Raw genomic sequence first — 12,229 nt, forward strand, 5'->3', positions numbered from 1 at the left:
GGGGCGCGCGGGCGGGGGACGCGCGGCGGCGGGAGGGGCGGCGCCCGCCGGCCTGTGAGTCCGCGACCGACACGTCAGCGCGGCCTCCGGGAGAGGACCGCGGGGGTCCCAGATGAGGAGGACGCGCGCTCCCACCTCCTTGCCGAGGCCTCCTAGTCGGGTGGCTGCCTTGGCAACCGGGACTCTCTCTTCTTGCTCGTCCAATCGCGAGCCTTTGCCTCGGTCCCTGCGTCGTCGACCCTCCGCGAGACTCCATTCCTCGCTCACTCTGCTCTTCCACCTTGCATCCCCCACCCCGCGCCACCCCAACAGCAGGTCTTCTCTGACCCCTTTCTTGCAGCTCCCGATTTCTGGTCCTTCTCAGTCTGGCTCATCCTCACTTCCCCTTCGTGGTTTGATACTTCTTTTTCCTAACTACCAAATCCCACCCACGATTTTCCACGGCTAGTCTCCAGTTCGAGATTCCCTCTTCTGACTCCCAGGAGTTTTGGGGAGCATCCCCATCCTGTGATCTCCTTATGGGAAAAGGAGGGGTCATCAGAATGATGGGTCGGTGGTGTACATTAGAGCCGGTGGCCTGCTTGGCCTTTTTGCGCACCCCTCGTCCCCTAGCCCTGGGGGATGGAGGTGGGCAATGGGTCCCCATGCTGAGATCTTCAGATTCTGGGGGGGTTATCCATAAGAAATTGAAAGTGTTAGTCGCTCAGTCGTGTCCGATTCTTTACGACCCCATAGAATGTAGCCCGCCAGTCTCCTGTGTCCAAGAAGGATACTGTCAAGGCAAGAATGCTGGAGTAGGTAGCCATTCCCTTCTCCAGGGGATCTTCCCCGCTGAGGGATAGAACCAGGGTCTTCTACATTGCAGGCAGATTCTTTACCGCCTGAGCCAGCAGAGAAGCTCTTATCCAGAAGGGGAGAATAATTTAATTCAATGCCAATATGTTGAAATTCCATTTTATGCTACCATTTTAGGCCAGACGCTGGACAAAACACTAGTGTGGTGAAGGCAAACATGTAGATCAACAGACAAGATATTAGGCCTTTGTCTAAAGAAGCCCACAATTCAGGAGAAACCAACTACGTCAAAACGACAAGGAGCCAAAGTTGTTAGGAAGGAAAAGCTAGTTAATAGCGGCTACCATTTGTTGAGTGTTTTCTTTATGTCCAGGTGGTATTCTAAAGTCCTTATAGATATCAATTTGTTTAATCTTCACAATAATAGTAGGTCCTATTACTGCCTTCATTTTCAAGATGAAGATATTGCATTTGTCTGTGACCAGGGGCTTCTCTCTATAGTCTCTGCCAAGGCTAATCATCAACCAACCCCAAATGCCAATCAAACCCATTAATTAGTTTCCCAAACTGACTGGATTCCTTAAAAGCAAGAGGAAAGAATGTGGTCCATCTATGCAAAACATAATGTTGGATAAAGAAAAAGACGAGAAAGAGTTCACAGTTGTTTATCTACAGGGGCCATAAGATGTCCCACTGGTCCAGCGTTGTTCCCATGCTGTCTGGAGAGACTATACAACAGATTAGGTAGCTGCGGAAATAGTATTGTCATTAGGAGTTCTTCATTTCTTTTCTACTATGTGTTTCTTTGCTTTAGAATCTTAGATTTGTTTAGTAGGCATCCCCAACTTAATATGTTGAAACCCAAACTTCTTATTTTCTCTCTCAAGCCATGCTCCTTTCAGTATTCCCTATCTCAACAACTGGTCATTTAATTCCATTTTCCAGATGTTCAAGTCAAAAACTTACAAACTCTTCTGACTCCTCTTTGTCTCATACCCCAAGTCCAATCCATCAGATAATTCTGGGCACCCTTTATTTGAATTACTTTATTGAGGTATAGACAGACAGGCAGAGATTTACTCAGTTGGGTCCAACTCTTTGCAACCCCACAGACTGTAACCTTCCAGGCTCCTCTGTCCATGGAATTCTCTAGGCAAGAATACTCGAGTGGGTTGCCATTCCCTTCTCCAGGAGATCTTCCTGACCCACGAATAGAACCTGAGTCACCTGCATTGCAGGCAGATTCTTTGCCATCTCAGCCACCAGGGAAACCCGTTTGAGGTATAATTGGCATACAGTAAATGGCACATATGTAAAGTGTACAACTGGGGCTTGCCACGTAGCACTAGTGGTAAAGAACCTGCCTGCCAAAGCAAGAGACATACGAGACTCGGGTTCAATCCCTGGGTCAGGAAGAACCCCTGGAAGAGGGCATGGCAACCCACTCCAGTATTATTGCCTGGAGAATCCCATCGACAGAGGAGCCTGGTGAGCTATAGTCCATGGGGTTGCAAAGAGTTTGACATGCTAAGTTTGCAACTTAGCATGCACATGCACACAGAATCTACAACTGGATAAGTTTTGACATGTATACACTCCTGAGACCACCACCGCAATCAAGGTAATAAACATATCCATCCCCCTGAAAAGAGTCCTCATGCTTACTTGCCATCCCTCCCTCCCCTCTCCTGCCTATCTCCAGACAGGCAGTGTTACTCTAGATTGATTTTTAGTTTCTAGAATTTGATATAAATGGGATGATACATTGTGGGTTTTTTTTTTTTTTTTTGTCTGACTTCTTTCACTTAGCATAAGCATTTGAAAGATGCCCAGAATCTGACCACCTCCTATGTTAACACTGCAGGCCAAGCCACTGTCATCTCTCACCTGAAAGACTGCAATAGCCTCCTTACTCTTCTCCCTGCTTCTGCCCTGCCCTCCCAAAGTCTATTGTCTCAGCAGCAGTCAGAGCGATCATTTGATGATATAGATGTGGTCATGTCTCTCCTCTGCTCAAAATCTTCCTCTGGCTTTCCCCTTCCAAGTACAACACAGTGACTTTATTATGGTCTGCACTGCCTTCTTTGATTTGACCCTGCTCATCCCTTTTACTCCCACTTCCTAGCACTTTCTCCTGGCTCTGTTAGTTTCACTCAAACACACCAAGCCCACTCATACATGGGAGCATCTGCACTTGCAATTTCCCCTCAACCTGGAACAGTTCCCCTGAATAGCCTGCTGGCTAACTAGTTCCCTCACTTCATCAAGGGTTTGTATCAATAGCATATCTCATTAGAGATGCCTTCCCTGACCACCATAAGTAAATAAGAGCTCCTTCCTTATTATTAGCATGATTATCTAATCCATCTTACTGCTTTATTTTTCTTCAGAGCAGCTACCACCTGCTTTATATTTATTTACCTATTCGTCTGCCCCCCTACCTCAAATATAAGCTTCATGGAAGAAAGGAATTTGTCTGTTTTGTTCACTGTGTAACATAAGCCCCAAGGAAAATATCTGGAATATATGAGGCACTCAACCAATGATTTGATGAACTCATAATTCTTCACATATTACAAATATACTATACTATTTACCTACATGGAGCTTCCATATAGAGCATGCCATCTTCTGTCTTCTCTTCAGCAACACCCTCAACACTAGAAACAAACTGGGAATATATTTACTGTTGATTGAGGACATATTTGTTGTGGAAGGAGTGAATGAAATTATACTGTACTCTCTTCCTGTATCCTACCAGAATATTAAAGCAGATAAAGAGGTCATTTTAACTTCTATTATTTCTATTTAGAGTGGTATTAATAACAATTCATTGGTGGGAAAAGCAAAATTTCAAAATGACCTCATTAAATATTACTTCATTAATAATTATTTTGACTGATTTTCACATGTGCTTTTATATGAAGAGTGAGAGTGCTCAGTTGCTGAAGAACTGACTGCTTACTTTGTAGATTTTCTACAGATTTGATGTCTGCATTACTTTTTTTACTATTATTATTACCTTAAAGAGACACTAACAATCTTGGTGGGTAATCAGAAAAAAAAAAAAAAATTTCTCTGCTGACCACAGTGAGAGCGGTAGTGGTAGTTCTTCCTGCCTGCATATATATAACTATAGTGGATGAATCAGCGTTCATTTTTAACTCATAGCATTTAAACAGTGATGCTTGACATAAACTCTAATCCCAAGTGTATTATTTTTTTTAACACTTCAGATGGAATTTTCACTAAGTAAAGGCTGAGTAGCAGTCAAAAAATAAATGTGGTGACTTCCTTGGTAGTCCACTGGTTAAGACTCCACCTGCCAGTCTGGTGATGCAAGTTTGAATCTGGCTGGGGAACTAAGATCCCACGTACCCTGGAACAACTGAGCCCGTGTGCTGCAGCTGCTGAGCCCGCGTGCCTCAGAGCCAATATGCCACAACTAGGTAGCCCCCATGCTCTGCAAGGAAAGATCTCGAGTGGTGCAGCTAAGACCCGATGGAACCAATTAAGTAAATGTTTAATAAATCAATGAATGTGTCTAGTTTGGTGGGGATTGGGCATAAAGTATAAGGTATGGAGGGTCCCTGACCTTAAGAGAATTTGCATTCTGATTGAGAAAACTAGACAAGTATACCTGAAACAAACAGAAGACAGCATAATATCACCTATCACTGTAAGCCTCTCATGGTGCCTAACACTGTGAGGTTTACAGTGGAGGAACATCCAGAAGACCTAACACTGAAGTTATAAGAAATATCCAGCCTATTCCCAATGATAAAACCACTGAGTGGAGAGAATGGGATAAAACATTTCTTAACGACTGTGGCTGCCAGTCTAGATGGAGTAACAGGGACTAGATTTCCCTCCCTCTGTGCTTCAGTTAAATATCTAGAAAACTAGCACAATTATATGAAATGATCATTTTTAGACATTGGACAACAAACAGTAAAGGATAGTGATTCCTAAAGTAAGTGGAACAAATGAAGAGAGTGCTATGATTATCCCAACCTACTCCCCAGATAAAGTTTCCAGGCCACAACCAGAAAAGAGGAAACTGAAACAAGTGATCTCCTTGAGCTGAAGAGACAGATTCAAAAGTTAGGGGAGGCAAACACAGCTGGAAGGCCTAAAAGAAAAGTACAGGAGAGAAGAGAACAGCATGGAGAAAAGAATTTTGCAGAGAGAGCTCGAGAGATCTGTAGAATGTTCCTCTCAAGTCTTCAACTGACTAATGATGAGGAACTGCATGTGAGGAACTACCTTAGGCCAGGGAAGAATCACCAGAGAGGATAGGAAGAACAATTACTGGAATAGAGAATAGTTCATATTTTCACTAGCCAGAGTGCAAAACCTATGATTCAGTGCATCAGGTAGATTACTCAATAAAGAAGAATCGGCCTAAGATCTAAAGCTACTCTTATTCTCCCTAACAAGGCTTGAAAACAAGTCTTGAAAAGATCAAAATGTTTCCAAGGAAATTAACTGCATTTCAGAACAGAGCTCAAGGTTATTTAAAATAGTAAAAAATATGTAGCACTTAACAAGGTAAATTCACAATATCTGGAATACAATAAAAATTACGAAGCATGCAAAGAAGGAAAATACAAGTCATAAGGGGAAGAAAAGTCAATTGATAGGAATGTTCCAAAATAACACAGATGATACAATTATTACACAAGGATATTGATGCAGTTATATTTCATATATTTCAAGATTATATAGAAAAGCATAACATAGATTATATAAAAATGATCCAAATCAAACTGAGGTGAATAAATCAATGGCTGACAAGAAAATATACTGGACAGGATTGACAGCATACTAGACATTGCAGAAGAAAATATTAGTGAACTCTGCAAAATGAAACAAGAGAGACTGGAAGAAATGAACAGAGTATCAGTGGAGGAACTTGGGTCAGCTGAATACATGTGTAACTGGAGTCCTTGCAGGAGGCAGGAAATAGAAAACATGTTTCAAGAAATAAGGAAAGAAAGCATTCCAAATACAATGAAAACTCACAGATCTAAGACGCTCAACAAACCCAAACTTAAGGAACGCAGTAAAATGACATGAATGCACATCAAACTGCTTAAAGCCAGTGGTAAAGAAAAATACTCATTAAGAGAGAAAAGCAGATACACTGTGTACATGGTGGTGGTGATTTTGTTGCTAAGTCGTGTCCGACTCTTGGCGACCCTGTAGACTGCAGCCTGCCAGGCTCCTTCTGTCCATGGGATTTTCCAGGCAAGAGTACTGGAGTGGGTTGCCATTTCCTTCTCCCAAAGATAAATTTCTCCTTGGGCATATGCAATCCAGAAAATGGAAGATCAATATACCTAGAGTGCTGGTGGAAAATATGACAGTCTGGAGTTTTTACATCAAGTATTTTTCAAAGATAAGCTGAAGTCTTTTCAACACATGGCACTGGGATAACTGGATATATATAAGCAAATGAATGAAACTGAAGCCTACCTTGTTGTTGTTGTTCAGTTGCTAAGTTGTTTCCAACTTTTTGTGACCTCGTGAACTGTAGAATGTCAGGCTTCCCTGTCCTTTACTATCTCTTGGAGTTTGCTCAAACTCATGTCCACTGAGTCAGTGATGCCATCTAACCACTCATCCTCTGTCGCCCCCTTCTCCTGCTCTCAATCTTTCCCAGCATCAGAGTCTTTTCCAGTGAGTCAGTTGTTTGCATCAGGCGGTCAGGTATTGGAGCTTCAGCTTCAGCATCAGTCCTTACAGTGAATACTCAGAGAGTTGATTTCCTTTAAGATTGTCTGGTTTGATCTCCATGCTGTCCAGGGGGCTCTCCAGAGTTTTCTTCAGCACCACAATTCGAAAGCATCAATTCTTCAGTGCTCAGCCCTCTTTATGGTCCAACTTTCATATCTGTACGTGACTACCAGAAAAACCACAGCTTTGACTATACAGACCTTTGTCGGCAAACCATATACAAAAATCAACTCAAAATATCATAGTCCTAAATGTAAGATCTAGAACTATAAAAATCTTTGAAAATATATATAAGGAGAAATCTTAAAGTAGGCAATGATGTCTTAGATACGACACTAAAAGCATAAGCAACAAATGAAAAATAGATAAATTTGACTTCATCAAATTTAAAACATCTGTCCTTCAAAGGATCTAATCAAAATAATGAAAATATAGCCACACAGAGGGGTAGAAAATATTTGCCATTCATGTATCTGATGAGGGACTTAGATCTAGAATATATAGGGAACACTAAGTTTAATAATAAAAAGATAAATACCTAGTTAAAAATGGGTAAATAATTTGAATAGATATTTCTCTGAAGTAAATATACAATGGTCAATAACTAGATGGAAAGATGCTTACCATGGCTAGCCATTAGGAAAATGGTAATCAAAACTACAATGAGCTATCACTTCATATCCAATAAGATGACTAATAAAAGAGACAGATAATAACAGGTGTTGGCAAGGATGTAGACAAACTAGAACTCTCATGCATTGCTAGTAGAAATGTAAAATGGTACAGCCCCTTTGGAAAACAGTATCTCAGTTCCTCCAGAGTTTAAACATAGAGTTGCCAATTAACCCAGAAATTATAATTTTAGGTGTATAACCAAGAGTAATGAAAACATGTATCTATACAAAATCTTGTACACAAATATTCATAGCATCATTATTCATAATTGCCAAAAATGGAAACAACTCATTCAAAAAACTAATGAATTGGTAAATAAAATGTATATACTAATGAATTAGTAAATAAAATGTATATCAATACATTGACAAAAAGAAAAAAATGGAGAAAATAAAGTACTGATACATACCACAACAGAAATGACACTTGAAAACATTATGTTAGGTGATAAAAATCTAGCCACAAAAGACCACATATTGTATGGTTATATTTACATGAAAAGTCCAGAACACACAAATCTATAGGGACAGAAAGTAGATTACTGGTTGCCTAGGGCTGGCAGAGATGGGGGAGTTGAGGAAGGGGGATTTCATTTTGCGGGTGATGATAATGTTCTAAAATTGATTATGGTCATGCACAACTCTGTGATTTTACTAAAAATGATTGAATTGCTCACTTCAAATGGGTGAGTGTACACTTATATGATTTATATGTCAATGACATTATTACAAAACAATATGATTCCTATGCCAAAAAGCAAATTTCTAAATATGTAAAACAAAACAAAACAAAAAGGTGGTGAAATATATTTTCAGACACACAGAAGCTAAAAGAATTCATCAGTACCATATCTACACTGCAAGAAATGTTGAAATCTTTCAGCAGAAAGAAAATGTTAGATGAAAATCTGTGGTAGTTCAGATGCTAAGTGGTGTCCAACACTTGTGACCCCATGGACTATAACCCTCCAGGCTCCTCGGTCCATGGGATTCTCCAGGCAAGAATACTGGAATGGGTTGCCATTTCCTTCTCAGGGGGATCTTCCCAACCCAGGGGTTGAACCCAGGTCTCCTGCATTACAGGCAGATTCTTTAACAACTGAGCTATGAGGGAAGCCCCTAGATGAAAACCTCAATCTGCACAAAAAACTAAGGATACAAGAAATATATGTTTGCATGCTCAGTCATGTTCGACTCTTTGCGATCCCATGGACTATAGCCTGCCAAGCTCCTCTGTCCATGGAATTTATCCTGGCAAGGATACTGGAGTGTTTTGCCATTTCCTCCTCCAGGGGATAATGCTGACCCAGGGATCAAACTCGCATCTCCTGTATCTCTTGCATTACAGGCAGATTCTTTACACCTGAGCCACCAGGGAAGCCCCCTATAAGAAATGTATATATGTGGGCAAATGTGAAATATATTTGTTTAAAAGAAATAAAATATAAAATATTTTATCTTAGTTAAAAAAATCTCTTTAAAAGGAATTAACCATTTGAAGTAAAAATAGTAATGCTACAGTGTGTTTATACATATATACAGATAAAATGGATGAGAGCAAGAGAGGTAAAATGGAAGTATACTGTTGTAAAGACCTAAAACAATAAGAGAAGTGATAAAATATCACATGGAGGTATACCATAATAAGTTAAAGATGAATATTATGAACTTTATAACAACAGTGGCTTCCCTGGTAGCTCAGCAAGAATCCACATGCAATGCAGGAGATCCCAGTTCGATTCTTGGGTTGGGAAGATCCCCTGCAGAAAGAAAGGCTACCTATACCAGTATTCTTGGGCTTCCCTGGTGACGCAAATGGTAAAGAATCCACCTGCAATGCGGGAGACCTGGGTTCGATCCCTGGGTCGGGAAGATCCCCTGGAGGAAGGCATAGCAACCCACTCCAGAATTCTTGCCTGGAGAATCCCCATGGACAGAGGAGACTGGTGAGCTATAATCCATGGGGTCACAAAGAACTGGACATGACTGAGAGACTAAACACTTATAAACTTTATAACAATAATAATAATAGCAACAAAACCACAAAGAGGTATAAGTAAGCCAACAAAAGAGATGACAAATTCTCAATCTAATGGGAGATAGAAAAACGAGAAAAGGAGAACAAAGAACAGATGAGACAGAATGCAAATAGCAAGACCATAGATTTAAATCTAATCATCAATAATCACATTAAATATAAATAGTCTAAACATGCCTATCAAAAAATACAGATTTTCAGATTTAATTTTAAGAAAGCAGGACTCAACTATATGCTTCTTATAAGAAAACACTTTAAGCAGAGGGCACAAATAGGTTCAAAGTTAAAAAAAAAGATGAATCAAGCTAACACTAATCTAAAGGAAGATGGACTAGCCACATTATTATCAGAGAAACCAGATTTCACCGCAGAGAGTATTACCAGGTGTAAAGGAAGTTGTTTAATAATTTTAAAGAAGCTAAGTCATCACGAGGATATAATAATTTTAATAGCTTACCTTAATAAGAAAACGTCAAAATATATAAAGCAAAATCAGAATTTATAGGAGAAGTGCACAAATCTATAATTATTTTTGGAGATTTCAGAGGTCCTCTCTCCCTCAATAGACAGAATAATTAGATAGAAAGTCAATAAAGGTATAGAAAACAATACCATCAGTTTAGTTGACCTGACTGATACCTATCTATGGGGGCTAAAACACTAGCCCAAAACAGAAGAATATACATTTCTTCTTCAAGTGCTTCAAGTGTTTGTGAAATTTTTACCGTGATTTTGTGGGCCAAGGAACAATACACTTAAAAAAATTTGAAACATACAAAATGTTTGTTGATCACACAGAACTGAAGTATCAAAATATAGAAATTAAAGGATAGAAATCAATAACAAAAGGTCTCCAAATTCTGGAATCTAAATAACAAACTTTAAAAAAGAAAATAACAAACTTTTAAATAACCCATGAGTCAAAGAAAAAAAATCTAATAGAAAATTAGAAAGTATTTCATAGTGAACGAAATTGAAACCACAACGTATCAAAATTGGTGAAATGTTACTAAAATACTGCTTAGAGGGAAACTTATATCCTTAAACATTTGTGTTAGAAAACCAGAAAGGTCTCATATCTATAACTTCACCCTCTACCTTAAGAAACTTGAAAAAGAACAAATTAAAGCCCAAATAAATCTCAGGGACAGAGGAGCCTGGTGGGCTGCCGTCTATGCGGTCGCACAGAGTCAGACATGACTGAAGCAGCAGCAGCAGCAAGCATAAGAAAGGAACTAATAAAGATAAAATCAGAAATCAATAAAATAGCAAAAAGAAAATAGAGAAAATCAATGAAACAAAAGCTGACTCTGAGAATTCCAATAAAACTTACAAACTTCTAGTCAGATTGATCTGAAAAAAAAAAGAAATGACCCCAAATGCCACTATCAGAAATGACACAGAAGATATAACTACACATGCTACAGAAAGAATATCAAGGGAATATTATCAACAACTTTATGCCAATAAATGATAAAACTATGATAAAATGCATGAAGTCTTTGAAAAACACAGAGTGCCAAAGCACACTTAAAAAAAGATAATCTGAACAACCCTGTATTTATTTATTGGAGAAATTAATTGGTATTCTTGCCCGGAGAATGCCATGGGCAGAGGAGCCTGGAGGACTGCAGTCCATGGGGTCACAGTCAGACACAACTTAAGTGACTGAGCGCACACAGGAGGAAAAGTACTTTCCCACAAAGAAAACTCCATACCCATATAACTTCACTAGTGACTTCCACCAAAAATTAAAGAAAAAAGTAATATCAACTGTATACTACAAACTTCTCCAGGAAACTGAAGAGAGTGAAATATGTTCAAACCCGTTCTAAGTAATTTATCATATTAATATCAAAACAAGCAATATGATCATCTCAATAGCTATCAAAAATATTTGATGAAATCTTATATCCACTCTTGATAAAAATTCTTAGCACCTTGGAAATACTGGTGTTCCTTAGAGATAGTGTGGATTTGGTTCCAAACAATGGCAATAAGCAAATATCACAAAGAAGCAAGTCACACATATACAAGTTTTATTGGTTTTCCAGTGCATCTACAAGTTATGTTTATACTATATTGTAGTTTATTAAGTGTGCAATAGCATCTTGTCTAAAAAATGTGTATTACTTTAAAAAGGCTTTATTGGTTAAAAATGATAACCATCTTATGAGCCTCCAATGAGTCATCATAATAATAGCAAAGATTATTGATCACAAATCACGATAACAATACAATAATGAAAAAGTCTGAAGTACTGTAAGAATTACCAAAATGTGACAGAGACATGAAATGAGCAAAGGCTGTCAGAAAAATGGAGCTGATAGATTTGCTCCACAAAGCGCTGCCACAAAACTTAAATTTGTAAAACAGATAGTATATAGCAAAGCAATAATGAAAAGTGCAATAAAACCAGGAATGCCTGTAAGAGGAAACTCTCTCAATTTGATAGAGGGCTTGTACAAAAGAAACCTATGCTAGTGTCAGTTTTATTGATCAAAGACCAAACACTTTCCTTTAAAGATCAGGAAGAAGTCAAGGAGGTCTGCTCTTACCATATCTAGTCCACAATGTATTGAAGCAGTGGAAAAGGCAAGCAGAACATAAAAGGCCTAAAATTCAGAAAGGATGAAGTTAAATTTGCAGGCAAATTTCTAGACTATCCTCAGAAATCTACAAAAAGCTACTAGAATTAAGAAGTTTGCAAAGTTTCCGAAAATAAGAACAATATGCAAAAATTAATTGTGCTGCTATATGCCAGCAATAAACAATCAGAATGTGAAATTAAAAGTACAATACTTTTTACAATAGTGCCCTAAAATAAAATATTTTGGGGTAAATTTGACAAGAGATGTGAAAGAAGTGAATATTAAAGAGTATAAACTACTATTGAGGAAAATTAAATTTAATAAACAAGAGTTAAACCATACTCATGGACTGTAAGATTTAATATTGTAATAATATCCATTTTACTTAAATT

This window comes from Oryx dammah, unplaced genomic scaffold (assembly GCF_014754425.2).
Source record: "Oryx dammah isolate SB20612 unplaced genomic scaffold, SCBI_Odam_1.1 HiC_scaffold_21, whole genome shotgun sequence".
In the NCBI taxonomy this organism is placed as follows: Eukaryota; Metazoa; Chordata; class Mammalia; order Artiodactyla; family Bovidae; genus Oryx; species Oryx dammah.